The sequence below is a fragment of the Trichosurus vulpecula genome, chromosome 5 (assembly GCF_011100635.1).
Source record: "Trichosurus vulpecula isolate mTriVul1 chromosome 5, mTriVul1.pri, whole genome shotgun sequence".
Classification (NCBI taxonomy): Eukaryota; Metazoa; Chordata; class Mammalia; order Diprotodontia; family Phalangeridae; genus Trichosurus; species Trichosurus vulpecula.
Genome location: NC_050577.1, coordinates 37,043,494 through 37,056,210, shown reverse-complemented (window position 1 = coordinate 37,056,210; position 12,717 = coordinate 37,043,494). Strand labels below are relative to the sequence as shown.

The 12,717-nt window shown below is 36.5% G+C and overlaps 1 protein-coding gene across 7 annotated transcripts in view; it reads right to left on the bottom strand.

Annotated features, from left to right (window-relative positions):
• TBC1D5 (TBC1 domain family member 5) overlaps positions 1 to 12,717 on the bottom strand; it is a 635,464-nt gene that overhangs the window by 434,448 nt on the left and 188,299 nt on the right. The window contains exon 1 of one of the 7 annotated variants that reach the window (XM_036758386.1): positions 8,299 to 8,343. The exons of the other annotated variants lie outside the window; for them this stretch is intronic. The gene's annotated coding sequence lies outside the window, so the exon portion shown is untranslated. Of the gene's footprint in view, positions 1 to 8,298; positions 8,344 to 12,717 lie in introns of those variants that run through there. 7 annotated transcript variants of the gene reach the window in all.

Sequence of the window (12,717 nt, the reverse complement as noted above, 5' to 3'; positions counted from 1 at the left end):
TTGGTGAGAGATTGGGAAAAGTTAAGTGAGAAACCATAACGAACAGTTTAGTTGTTTCTCAGCTGAGTTGTTCATAGAAAATTTGCAGGGTAGGGTGCAGAAATACACTAGATGCCATGGAAGAATACGGACATCCATACAACATCCAAATTATATATGTAATATGACTAATCAAAGGTAGATCCTCAAAATACAATATACGAGATAAAAAAATTCTGACATTTTCAATCTCAGTAAAAGAAATGTTGACCTATTAACTCATCAACAGTCTTAGCATCTATTGGCTCCTACAGCAGAAACAATAACCTTTTAAAAACCTACTCCCATACAAAATCAAATCACCTATGCTCTAACTTAATTACACTTAAGTTAATTCACTTGAGGGACATAAATACACCTAAAAGGTAGAACTACACATAGATGCATGATGAAATGAAACATGAAGTGTTGATACTTCATACAGCGACCAAAATAAAGAGATACACAGCATTAGCAAAATTCACTGCTATGTGGTGCAAAAGTCATCAGTTTTAATTACTATTTACAAATTATTATTATTTACAAATTTACAAATATAAATTAATTGCTGCAAGTATTAATCCTGGAGATAAATGATTGTCTTACTAGCTTTTCAGTAACGCATTATCATTGACATTTACTGAACACATGCTTGTATACTCCAGCTACAGGAATGACGACTCTATTACCTAAAGAGGCTATCCAATTTAAATAAATAACTCTACAAGAATATCAATATACCTGAAAGACTGCTTTTTCTTATTCCTATCAATTTGATATCTATTAGGTTACAGAATACCACAAACCTGATGAGGAAGGCACAGCGCATGTAAAGGAGGGCAGTACTAAGATACTACAATGTAAAACATAAATCAATGAAATATAACTGAAAAGCATAATGGAACAGATCTAGCTGACACTCATTAAGATTCAATAGGAATGAATTACTTCAAGCATATATTTTCAATAAAATAAAATTCTGATGGTAGTCTTGTTGGCTATTAAAACCCAAGTTTAAAAAAAGTATAATTTGCAAAGAATTCAATAAATCTGGTACTGACAATTAGAATTATTTTAAGAAACTCATTTTTCACATCACATTCAAATCAATTAATTATGTTGTAGATCAGATTCTGATTTCGCCCTATCCCCATATGACATGGTTAGGGGGAAGGAACTGTACTATACCATTTGGTTTATTACAATTTTGTTTTCAATATTATCTTCAATGTTAAAAGCTGTAGGACCAAAGCTCTCAACAACACAGAACCATAACTTAGAAAGATCATCTGGTAAAATGTCTTTCACTGGACTAGTAAGATGCTTAGTAGCATTACATTAGATAAAATAAAACCATAATCATTCCCATGAGGGGATCCTTTGACTGTTTACTTGTTCCCAAGCAGAAACCTAGGGACAACCTGTCTCTCAGAGGTGGGGCTTCCTCCCTGGATGAGAGAACTCTCAGGCAGCTGACTTTAGGCCTGAATCAAATGCTCTGTTTAGCATTTAAGAAAAAATGCAGAAGATTCCATATGACTTCATTATAACCTGGAATGACTTTTATGAACTGAAGCTGAGTGAGGGGAGCAGAACCAGATTATTATATACAATTATAGACATACAGTATCTGTAAGGTCTAACTTTGATAGACTTGACTCCTCTCATCAGTGCAAGGTTCAAAGAGCTCCAAAAGACTCATAATGGAAAAACCTATGAACATCCAGAAAAAGAGTCTGAATGCAGATGGAGGCTAACTATTTGCTCTCTCTTTTTTTTCCTTCTTTTTTGGTTTCATTTCTCCTTTCTCATGATTCATGTCATTGGTTATAATTCTTCTTTACAACTGGATTACTATGTAAATAAGTTCAATATGAAGGTATATGTAGAACCTACATTGGATCACATGCCATCTTGGGGGGAGGGGAGAGGAGACGGAAAGAGAGAAAATTTGGAACTCAAAAACTTGTGAAACTGAGTGTTGTAAATTAAAAATAAAAAATAAATTTATTATTTAAAAAAAGAAGATTCTGTCTGCAGGCATGAAGGAATACCACTACTGAGCTAGAAATGATTATGGGACAAGTCCAAATAAGAAGTCTACTATATGCCAGGCAATGTACTTGATGCTGGGGATATAAATACAAAAGACAGTCTCTGCCCTCAAGAAGTATACTATACTAGTAGGATACATGTTCACAAATAAGTACAAATAGAACACATACAAAATCAAAATACAGATTTTGGGGGAAGGGTTGTACAGCACTAATAATGGTGGTCATCAGGAAAAAGGCTGATACTTGAGCTAAGTCTTAAAGGGAAATAGGGGTTCCAAGAGGTTGAGGGGAGGAAGAGGGAGAATACTCAAGACTGAAGGGAAGTCTGAAACAAAGGTAAGAGATGGAGAGTCATGTACAGTGAATAAAAAATAGTCAAGATGGCCTGCAATGTGGAGTACCTGAGAGGGAATCATGTATTATTACCCAAAAAGATACTCAGGAGTCAGGGAGTAAGGGGCTTTAAATGCCAAAGAGAGAAATTTGCTTCCTTCTGGTTTTTGTTGTTGTTCAGTTGTTTCAGTAATGTCCAACTCTTCATGACTCCATCTGGGGTTTTCTTGGCAAAGATACTGGAGGGGTTTGCCATTTCCTTCTCCAGCTCATTTTACAGATGAGGAATTGAGGCAAACAGGATTAAGTGACTTGCCCAGGGTTGCGCAGCTAGTAAGTGTCTGAGGTCAGATTTGAACTCAGGAAGATGAGTCTTCTTGACTCCAGGGCCAGCACTCTATCCACTGCATCACCTGGCTGCGTCAATTTGGCAAGTCTGTGAAAGACAGATTTAGTTTAATCTAGATTTGAGGTGATGAAAGTTTTGTTAAGAAAGGGGAGAAGTAGACAAGGCTCTAGAGATATTGAAGAGATAGGATCAACAAGATTTGGAAAAGGAATGGACTCATGACAATTTAATGCAACAGGAACTGTAAGTGATCACTAGGTCCAAGGCACTTTGTTAGGTGTTGGGAATATAAAACAAACAAAAAAATCATCTTCAAGAAATTTACATTCTACCAGGGGACACAACATTTGCATAGATAATTAAATATGAGATAATTTGTAGAAGAGACAATTAACAACTGAGGGACTAGGAAAAGCCTTACCAAGGAGGCGGTGAACTTGGCCTTCAAGGAAAATAAGTATTCCCAGAGAAGGTTAGGAACAAGTGACAGTTTGGGAAAAGCACCAAAGGCCGACAGGAGGATGACAAAAGCAGGACACTGCTTGCTATCTGTCCAGTCTGGCTACAACATTACAAGCATAAAAGACATCTACAAATTCAGGATGGAGTCTGATAATGAAGGCCATTAAATGGCAAGTGGAAGAGCTAGAGGTAAAGCCGCCCCCTTCTACACTGCTGCCTTTCCCTAGCAGACGCTATAGAAATGCTTACTCATTCCCTCCTCTTCCCTTCCTCCCCAACAACCAGTCCTGTTCACTAGTTGCTTTTTAATTTCTCTGTGTGTGTGTGTGTGTCTGCCTTTCCACAGTAGATATCCTTCACTAAATCTTCATTATCCATCCTCTCTTCAGTCTTCTCTAGAGCTTCATTCTCTATAGTTTGTGGCTCCTTGAATTGTTTAGCCCCTCTCTATCCTCCACATTCCTGAGGTCTCCATTCTGGTCTCTAAGCAGTTTCTACTATTGCCCTGCAGAGCAAGTACCAGAGAGTTAACTGCCCCATGGCAGGACCTCCCCACACCCTCCGGTATTCAGTCCAACAGTGACCGTAGTCATCTTCCTTCCTTCCTTTCCTCAAATTCTCCTACCGGGGTCCATATCTTCATACTCCTCAGGCACCAGGAACTTCAATTCCCCTCTCCCACCCCCAATACCCACACTCAATGTTGGACAACTCTTTTGGACTTGTTCTAGGACCAAATTCCCATAGGCAACACCTGGTGCCAGGTCCCCATCTCCTTTCACATAACATCTCTCTTCATCCACAGGAGCATTCATCATTGTCCCCGACTCTGCACCACCAAGATAAGGCTTCCCTTTCTTCCTCTCCCCCCTTTTCAATTCTACCCTGACTCCTCAACCTTTTCCTGAGACACCATAGTACTGATCTTCCAGTCACTGTTAGCCTTTAACTTGACCAGGCACATCATATACCCCCTTCCTCCCTTCCATGCACCCTCTTCATAATTTTGTCCCACAAAAAACATTTATTCACTTCCTGGTGGTATGTTAAGAGGTGCTGTCCATAATGCCCCTGGCTAGTACCACCTGCTTCATATCTGTGGCCTAGTGTATATTTAGAAAAAGGGTTCTCACTGCTCTCTCATCACACTGATGCTGCAGCAACGTGCTTAGTAGCACCTGGCACACATCAGGTGCTTAATAAATGTTTACTGATGGACTGACTGCTTCCCTTGGATGTCGCATTCAGTCACACCTCCTCCATTTCTGTTGTTTGGGGAGTTCAAGAAGCAAAGAATCTCAAGTCTGGTTTTCTTTCTAAGAATATTTCAAAGGCCTCTTTATTATTTGATGTCCATCTTTTTTCATTCATGGCTAAGCTGATATTTGCAGAGTAGGTCACCCTGGCCTGCCCCCAAGCTCCACTGCTCTTTAGGACATATTATTCCATTCCCTTCTATATTTTCTGGTGGTTCTAGAACAGTCTTCTGTTATTCTGATTTCCTTTCCCTTATATTTGGCAGTCTTTACCCTAGTCTCCTGCATAATTTGTTGTTTCTGAACTGAACTGTTAAACATAACTACCATGTGTCTAGGAGTTTGTTGGCCCCTCCTCTCATCCTAGAGATAATCTATGGATTCTTTCAATTAGTATTTCACTTTCTGTCATTAGAAATTCTGGGTAGTTTTCTTTTATTATTTCTTGTATTACAGTGCTCAGGCCTGTTGTTTTCTTTAGGTAACTGCATAATCCTTAGGATGTCTTTATTCATCAGGCCTTTGACATTAATATGTTTTGCTTGAATAGAGAATATCTTTTCTTTTAATTTTATTTTTACTTTTCTTATTCTGGATTATCCTTCTCTTCGTGCATTTTCATTCCCATTCTGTTGCCCTCTCTTTTGTTTCTTTGGTGAGGCTTGCCATCACAGATTCAAATTTTACTATTGTGTCAATTATTTCTGCTGTGTGCAGGCCATAACTTCTGCTCTCACAATTCCCTGAATGACCAGAAGAATAGTGGTGCCTTTGATAGTAATAAGGATGTCGGGAAGAAGGAATGAAGAAAAATGAGGTCAGTTTTGGATAAACTGAACTTTCGTTGCTTATGGGACATCCAATTCAGAATGTCCTACAGGCAGTGGGTGATGCTAAACTGGAGGTCCAGAGAGGAATGAAGGCTGAATAAATAGACATGGGAATCATCTGCATAAAAATGATAACTGAACTCTTAGGAGCTGATGAGGTCACCAACTAGGAAGATATAGTTAAAGTAGAAAAGAGCCTAGATCAAAGCCTTGAGGGTGATGATAATGATGTGCATTAAGAGCCAACAAGGAAAACTGAAAAGAAATGGTCAAAGAGGAAGGGGAGAACCAAAAGAGAGCAAAGACTCTTCAGTGGAAGTGAACAAGTGGTGTTAAATGAGGTATCGAATGACACAGAGAAGTCAAAGATGAGGACTGGGAAAAGGCCACTAACTGGCATCTGAGAGAATATCAGTAACTTTATAGAGAGCTATTTCAATTGTGTGATGCCAGGGGCCAGACTGAAGAGGGTTTAGAAGAAGGGAGCAGTGAAGGAATGGAAGAACCAAACCAGAAGGCTTTCTCAAAGACTATATTTACAAAAATGTGATCAAAGGTGACTCTGATAAGATAAGGGGCACCTACCATCAGAGACTGGAATAAAGAAGATGGTTGAGGATAATGTCAGAATGAAGATTAAGTTTTTAAGTTTGAAGAAGGAGAAGGGAAAAGGAATTGTGGGAGAAATGATAAGCAAAGATCTTAATGGTGAAATGGATGGGAAATTAATTAGAGAGGAGTAGTAGGATTCTCTTGTGGCACCAAGGGTCCAAATGAAATCAGCTAATAAATCAGCATAAATTTTTAATGGCCCAATAAACATATTTTCATAATTTCCTCCCATTTTATCCAATGAAAGAAGTCGAATACAGGTGGATGATGGGAATAATCCATGGTAGGATTTGGAAAAGCAATATTGTGATTTGACAAAAGGACATATGATCTATGACCACAAAAGGTAGTAGAATAATCATGTAACGAGAATGAAGGCCTGCTGCACACTGAGTGGATGTTTCCTGGAGGTTATAGGGAAAGAAAAGGAATAGAACTGTATAGGAAGAACAGACATTGAGGGGCTGTTGTCTTCTTCTATGTAAGAAGTTAACAATACTGAGGAAGTGACAGGGCCATCAAAATGTCACTAGTTTTTGTGTGTGCCAATCACCAAGCAAACTAAAATATTTCTTTAGGAAGTATGACATCCAACTACAGAAAAAGAGAGGACAAAACAAATGACATGAGGCATGCTCATTCTTATAGCTATAGGTTAGATACTAAGCTTCCAAACGCCCACTGCAAAATCCATCCAGCTGTCCGGTTTTTCTTACCACTGAAATCTTTAATTGTGTATCACCTAAGAAGTGATATAAGAAACAAAATGCCACCACAACCAAAGATCTAACAGAGTTGGCAAAGGGATGGAAAGAAGGAAATGAGGGCAAAATAAAAGGAAGCATGAAAGGCAGTCTGAATAGAAGTATAGCAAACAACCATTCCACTTCAGTAAGACATGTGCAGAAAGATGTTTACCATATTCTCATTGAACAGATATATAAGTTCTTTTTCTAGTTATCCCCTGAGGAATTAAATAAATGTTGAGAAATCTAGAAATAGACATACACATGCACATATAAAAATTATTGTCAGTGTATAAGTTACTGCTGTCCTGGGACTGCAATAATTTATGTAACATCTGTTTTCATATTTTTTCTCATTTTTTTCTAATTAACATGCATATTTAATGCATAAATGCTCAGACCACCTCTTTTTTCAGCTGACTTTGCCTCTTTTTTGAAGTTGTGTACTCCTGGGGAGTATTCAGGATAGATGAAAACTAAAGTCTGATTAAAAACACAGATTAGGAGAAACGTAAGCAAACAAACAAAAAAATAACAAAACATCCACAAACACACCTTCAAAGATCTACAGATGTCTTATTAAAAATTAGTAGTTTTTTTAAAAAAATCAATAAAAAATGCCAAAAGCAGTCATGATTTTTTTCAAGAAGTAACAAGAGTAACACAAATACCCTAGAGAAAAACTAGTAATTCTCTTTAAAAATATTTTATATTTAATCATTATGAAATGAGTTAAATCTTTGATAAAGCATGATTCCTGGCCTATAGCAGATGTAATTTTTAAAATATTTCTTATTTCTTATAAAACTAATGTTGATACATGTTATGCTATAAACATCCAAAAATGTAACTGTGCAATACATTATCCTAAACTGATACTCCTGAATAGTAAACTGATAATGTAAATGCTCTCAAGATTCATGGAGATGAAGTAAAATACAATATTTGAAAGCAACATCTGTTTCCAAGAATGTATTTTCATGAACCTGAAAACTTTTAACCTACATATATTAGATCTGAATACAAAGCACAGTTTATTTTATTTAATAAGTAGAGTATTTTTCTTTAAAATGTAAATGGTACAATCAGCCAATTATAAAATAATTTTAAAATATGCCAAATTTCAACAGATATTTTCTATTACAATATACCTATCAAATCACCAATTGAATTGAAGTCAACTATTATTTATTCAGTAACATTCCCATATTAAGCATCAGCTTTGGGCTGAAGGAAATACAAAGATGTCCATTTGCCAAAAACAAAAACAGGCGGCATAGCACAGATAGCTGTACTGGATTCAGGAATCCGTTGACACACAATATTTATTAAGTGCCCACCTAATACTTAGGTGCTGGGCATTGTTCTGAGTAGTAAGGATTCAAAATTCCTTGTCCTCAAGTTCACAATTTCTCCAGAGGACACAACAAGAACGTATATATAAGATAGAGGAAGTAAGTACAAAACAGATACAAGAGGAAAACCTGAGTTCAACTCTCACCTTTGAGGCTTACTACCTATCCAATGAGATGACATATTTGAATCAATCTGTAAAGCTTAAAACACCTTATGCTAGCTATGATTGCCACTATGCATTTGGTTACCACTCTGAGCCTTGCTGTATGTGAAACTTACAGACAGAATGCTGGAGATGTCCTTCTATTACTGGAAGTTCTCTATGAGATCCCTGAAATGTTGGAGATTATTCTCTAAAAGGAGAGATTTGACAAATAAAGAATTAAGAACCAAACAAACAGCAGCAATAATAAAGAAAAGAAAATGTAACAAAACCGAAACAAGCAGAATAAAATGAACACAGGCAGATAAAAGTGAAGTGCTAAGAGAGTGCTAAGATGATTTGGAGAGGGGGGAAGGGGGTAGTGAGAGATCAGAGAAATATTTTTTTTTAAGCATTCACTAAGGAGATGACTTAAGTTGGACTGAACAGCATGCCTAAGATTTAGAAAAGAAGAAATAAAAGGAAGGCATTCCAAAAGAAGAGAATGGCCTTAGAGAAGGAATGAAAACAGGAGAGCAAGAAGCCTGTGTATGCAACAATGATACTATCTGATTCGATTGGAATAAAAATATGTAAAAGGCAATAATGAGACTCTATAAAGGGAAATTCAAGCCAGATTATAAAAGGATTGAAATTTATTTGATAGTTAATAGAGAACACTTAATTTTGAGTCATATAATAAGATGTAAATTAAAAAGAATAATCCATTTACCAAACCAATTACTAGAGCAAGGTCTAGCCTTGTACCTAATTTCTTGCTAAGGGTTACACAAAATTCCAAGGGACCATAAGCTCTGCTCCCTAGTCTATGAACAGACAATTAACCTGAGAATTACCTCTTAGTGATCAGTAGGGCAGAGAAAGGAAAGGAGGTAATCCAAGGGTTATCTCCTCAAACAACAGTCTCTTCTGTCTCTGTTCTATTTTACTTCAAAGTTGTTTCTTTAAACTGATGCAAGGTGAAAAAATAAAAAAGACACAAGAAAATAATATTCACAGACAACTAGGTAAATGGAAAGAAGGAAAAACTAACTCCCTTAACTGAACAGGTGGGATACTATGGCCTTGGAATGGTGTGTATGTTGTCATAAACTGTTGATGGGTTGGTAACTTTTGCTGAAATTATTTTTGCTCTTTACATTTTTAATCTCTGATTTTTTTAAAAAAAAAGGTTAGATTACTAGGTAGGAAAGGATAGAGATATCAATAAATGAATGTTGTATATAAGAAAAAAAAACTAAGTCTTTAAAGTTGCTTCAGTTTTATTTTAAAAGGTTTTTTTTTTTAATAGGGAAAAGGAAAATTCCTGGTAAAGTCTGTATATTCAGAAAGAGCAACCCCATCTAGAATATCAGATAAAGCACATACCTATGTATTTTAGATTTTAGAAGTGATCTTCCTCCAAAACTATTTGTGTTTATCCTCTTTAGTGTTATTCTGTAAATACCTAATGCATGCATTTATGGTACTTATATGTAAATATTTATATGCACAAGATAGTCATACCATTCATCTTGCCATCACCCACAAATGCGTAACCCTCCATGTTTATGAACTCAGAAATTCCCTTGTTGTTTAGTCATTTCAATCATGTCTGATTGTTTGTGACTCCATTTGGGGTCTTCTGGGCAAAGATACTGGAGTGGTTTTGCAATTTCCTTCTCCAGCTCATTTTACAAATGAGGATGTGAGGGAAACAGGGTTAAGTGACTTGCCCCTAAGTCACACAGCTAGGAAGTATATGAGGTCTTATTTGAACTCAGGAAGATGAGTCTTCCTGAGTTTAGACCCAGCACTCCATGTATTATGTCACCACCAGCTGCCCCTAATTGATTGGTGCTCCAACCCTCCTTCTGCCTTCTAATACTAAACCCTGCTCTTTGACTACACCACGATCTCTAAACCCTTGAATCCTCCATTATTTCTCAAGCTATCAACCCTGCACTAGCTACATTTGCCTGTCGCCATCTTGACCCCTTGGTGAACTAATTCGACTCTACATTGTCATCTTTTCCAGTTCCTCGCTCTGTTATCACCTCACCAATTATGCCCTGAAAAGTCTCAGCTTTGGATCACTGCTACTTCTAGGATCTTCACTTCTACTCACATGCTACTGAATAAAGCCAGAGAAAATCATGAAAACATAATGTATGTGTCCACTATAAATTTGTGCTACACATTCTCAATTATCTTACTGCTTCAAGGCAATGCTTTTATACCTCTCTGAGTCATGATACCACTCATCACAGAGCAGCTTTTCTAAACCTTCTCATCCCTCCTCAAATTCCCAATAAATTCCCAACCCACCACACAGTCAACTGAGAGTCTTGCCTCATACTGTACTGAAAACACTGGGACAGGGTCAGCTAATTCCCCCTCATCTCCTCCTCCTTAAGTTACATAACCCAGATGCCTCTCATCACCATCTCCTCCTTTACTCCTCTCTCACCAAAGGAGGTGGCTCCCTTTAATTTACCAAGGCCAAATAATTTACATGCACAAGTGACTGCAACACATCCCATCATTTCCAGCAGATCGCCCCATCTATCAAACCTAGATATCATCGATGCAACAACGTTCTTCTTCCCTCTGTATCTTCAATCTCTCCCTGCTTTCCTGCTGCTCACAAACATGCCCATGTTTCCCCAGTCCTCAAAAAACACTCTCACTTGATCCTTCCATCCCTACTTTCACCCTGTACTTCTCCTCCTTTGGCAACTAAACTCCTCGAGAAGACAGTCTATGATAAACGTCTCCACTTCTCCTTCTCTCACTCTCTTATCTCTCTATGATCTAGCTTCCACTTTCAGGATTCAATAGCAACTGTTCTCTCCAAATTTACAATGGAGCTCTTAATCCTGCTCAGTTTTGTTGGTAATATATAGAAATGTTGATGATTTGTGTGAATTTATTTTATATCCTGAAACTTGGCTAAAGTTGTTACCTGTTTCCACTACTTTTCTAGTTGATTCTCTAGGGTTCTCTAAGTATATCATCATACCCAGTAAAACTTATAATTTCATTTCCTTGTTGCCTATCCTTATTCCTTCAATTTCTTTTTCTTGTTTTATTGCTACAGCTAGCATTTTTAGTACAATATTGAATAATAATGGTGATAATGGACATCTGTGCTTCACCCTTGATCTTACTAAAAAAGCTTTGAGTTCCTCCATATTACCAATAATAGTTGCTCTCTATTTTGGATAGATACTACTTATTTTTAATAGAGATTTTGTTAACAGATCTAGAGTTCCTAGGGAAAAACTTCCTATACTAAGGATTTTTTTAAAATAACATTTTATTTTTCTCATGAGAAGACAATTTTTAACATTCATTTAAAAAAATTTTGACTTCCAAATTCTCTCCTTAAGATAGTAAGCAATTTGCTATAGGTTATTCATGTGCAATCAAGCAAAAAATATTCCCATATTAATCATATTGTAAAAGAAGATACAGACCAAAAAAGCAAAACAAGATACACAGACACACACACACATGCATGCACGCACGCCCACACACAAAGAAAGTGAAAAATAGTATTCTTCCATCTGCATTCACACTCTCTAAGTTTTTTCTCTGGATGTTGATAGCATTTTTCATCATGAGTCCATTGGGATTGTCTTGGATCATTGTATTGCTAAGAGCTAAGTGTGAAATGATATATACAGCTGGATCATCGTACAATACTGACATTACTGCGTACAATGTTCTCCTGGTTCTGCTCATTTCACTTTCATTCAGTTCTTGTAAGTTTTTCCAGATTTTTATGAAATCACCCTGCTCATCATTTTATATAGCACAATAGTATTCCATTACAATCATATACCACAATTTGTTCAGCCACTCCCCAATTGACAGGCATCTGATACTACTTAGCATTTTGTCTTGAAACATGATGCCTAGGTTCTTTTTTTTTAATCATGACTTTAAGGTAGCCCAATAATTTTTAAATTATCTCACCTAAATTTATTTTCCAGGTCAGTGGTTTATCCTATATTTCACGTTTTCTTCTGACTTTGCTTTATTGTTTCTTGGGTCATTAAGTTCCACTTGCACAATTCTAATTTTTAAGTAAAACATATTTTAAAGATAATAGGATATAAATGGCTTCAACATTAGACAAAGATGTAAAATGGACTAATCCAAAGTCAACTACCCCAAAAAGGGTAATTCAGGACATTATCTAAACAAAATCCTAGCTTTTAAAAATACTAAAATATATAAGAACTTTTAAAAACCAATGCATGTATTTGATGTTTTTGAAGATAAATATAAATTTGGGAATGTAGATTTTAGATCTTCAACTGTATTAATAAAATGTATATTCTCTTTAAAAAAAATAGAAAAATAATATATTGCAAAAGTCTTTCCTTGCCAGAAACTCAAAAGATGTTTTCCTATTCAGACAAGGGGATAAATAGCACTGGCAGATTAGCAGGCTAGCTTCACCAAGGCCAATTTAACTCATAATTTTGATGAATTATAGTCCTGACTTCATTCACCTAAATTTTAAGCCCTGGAACCATATAGACCAT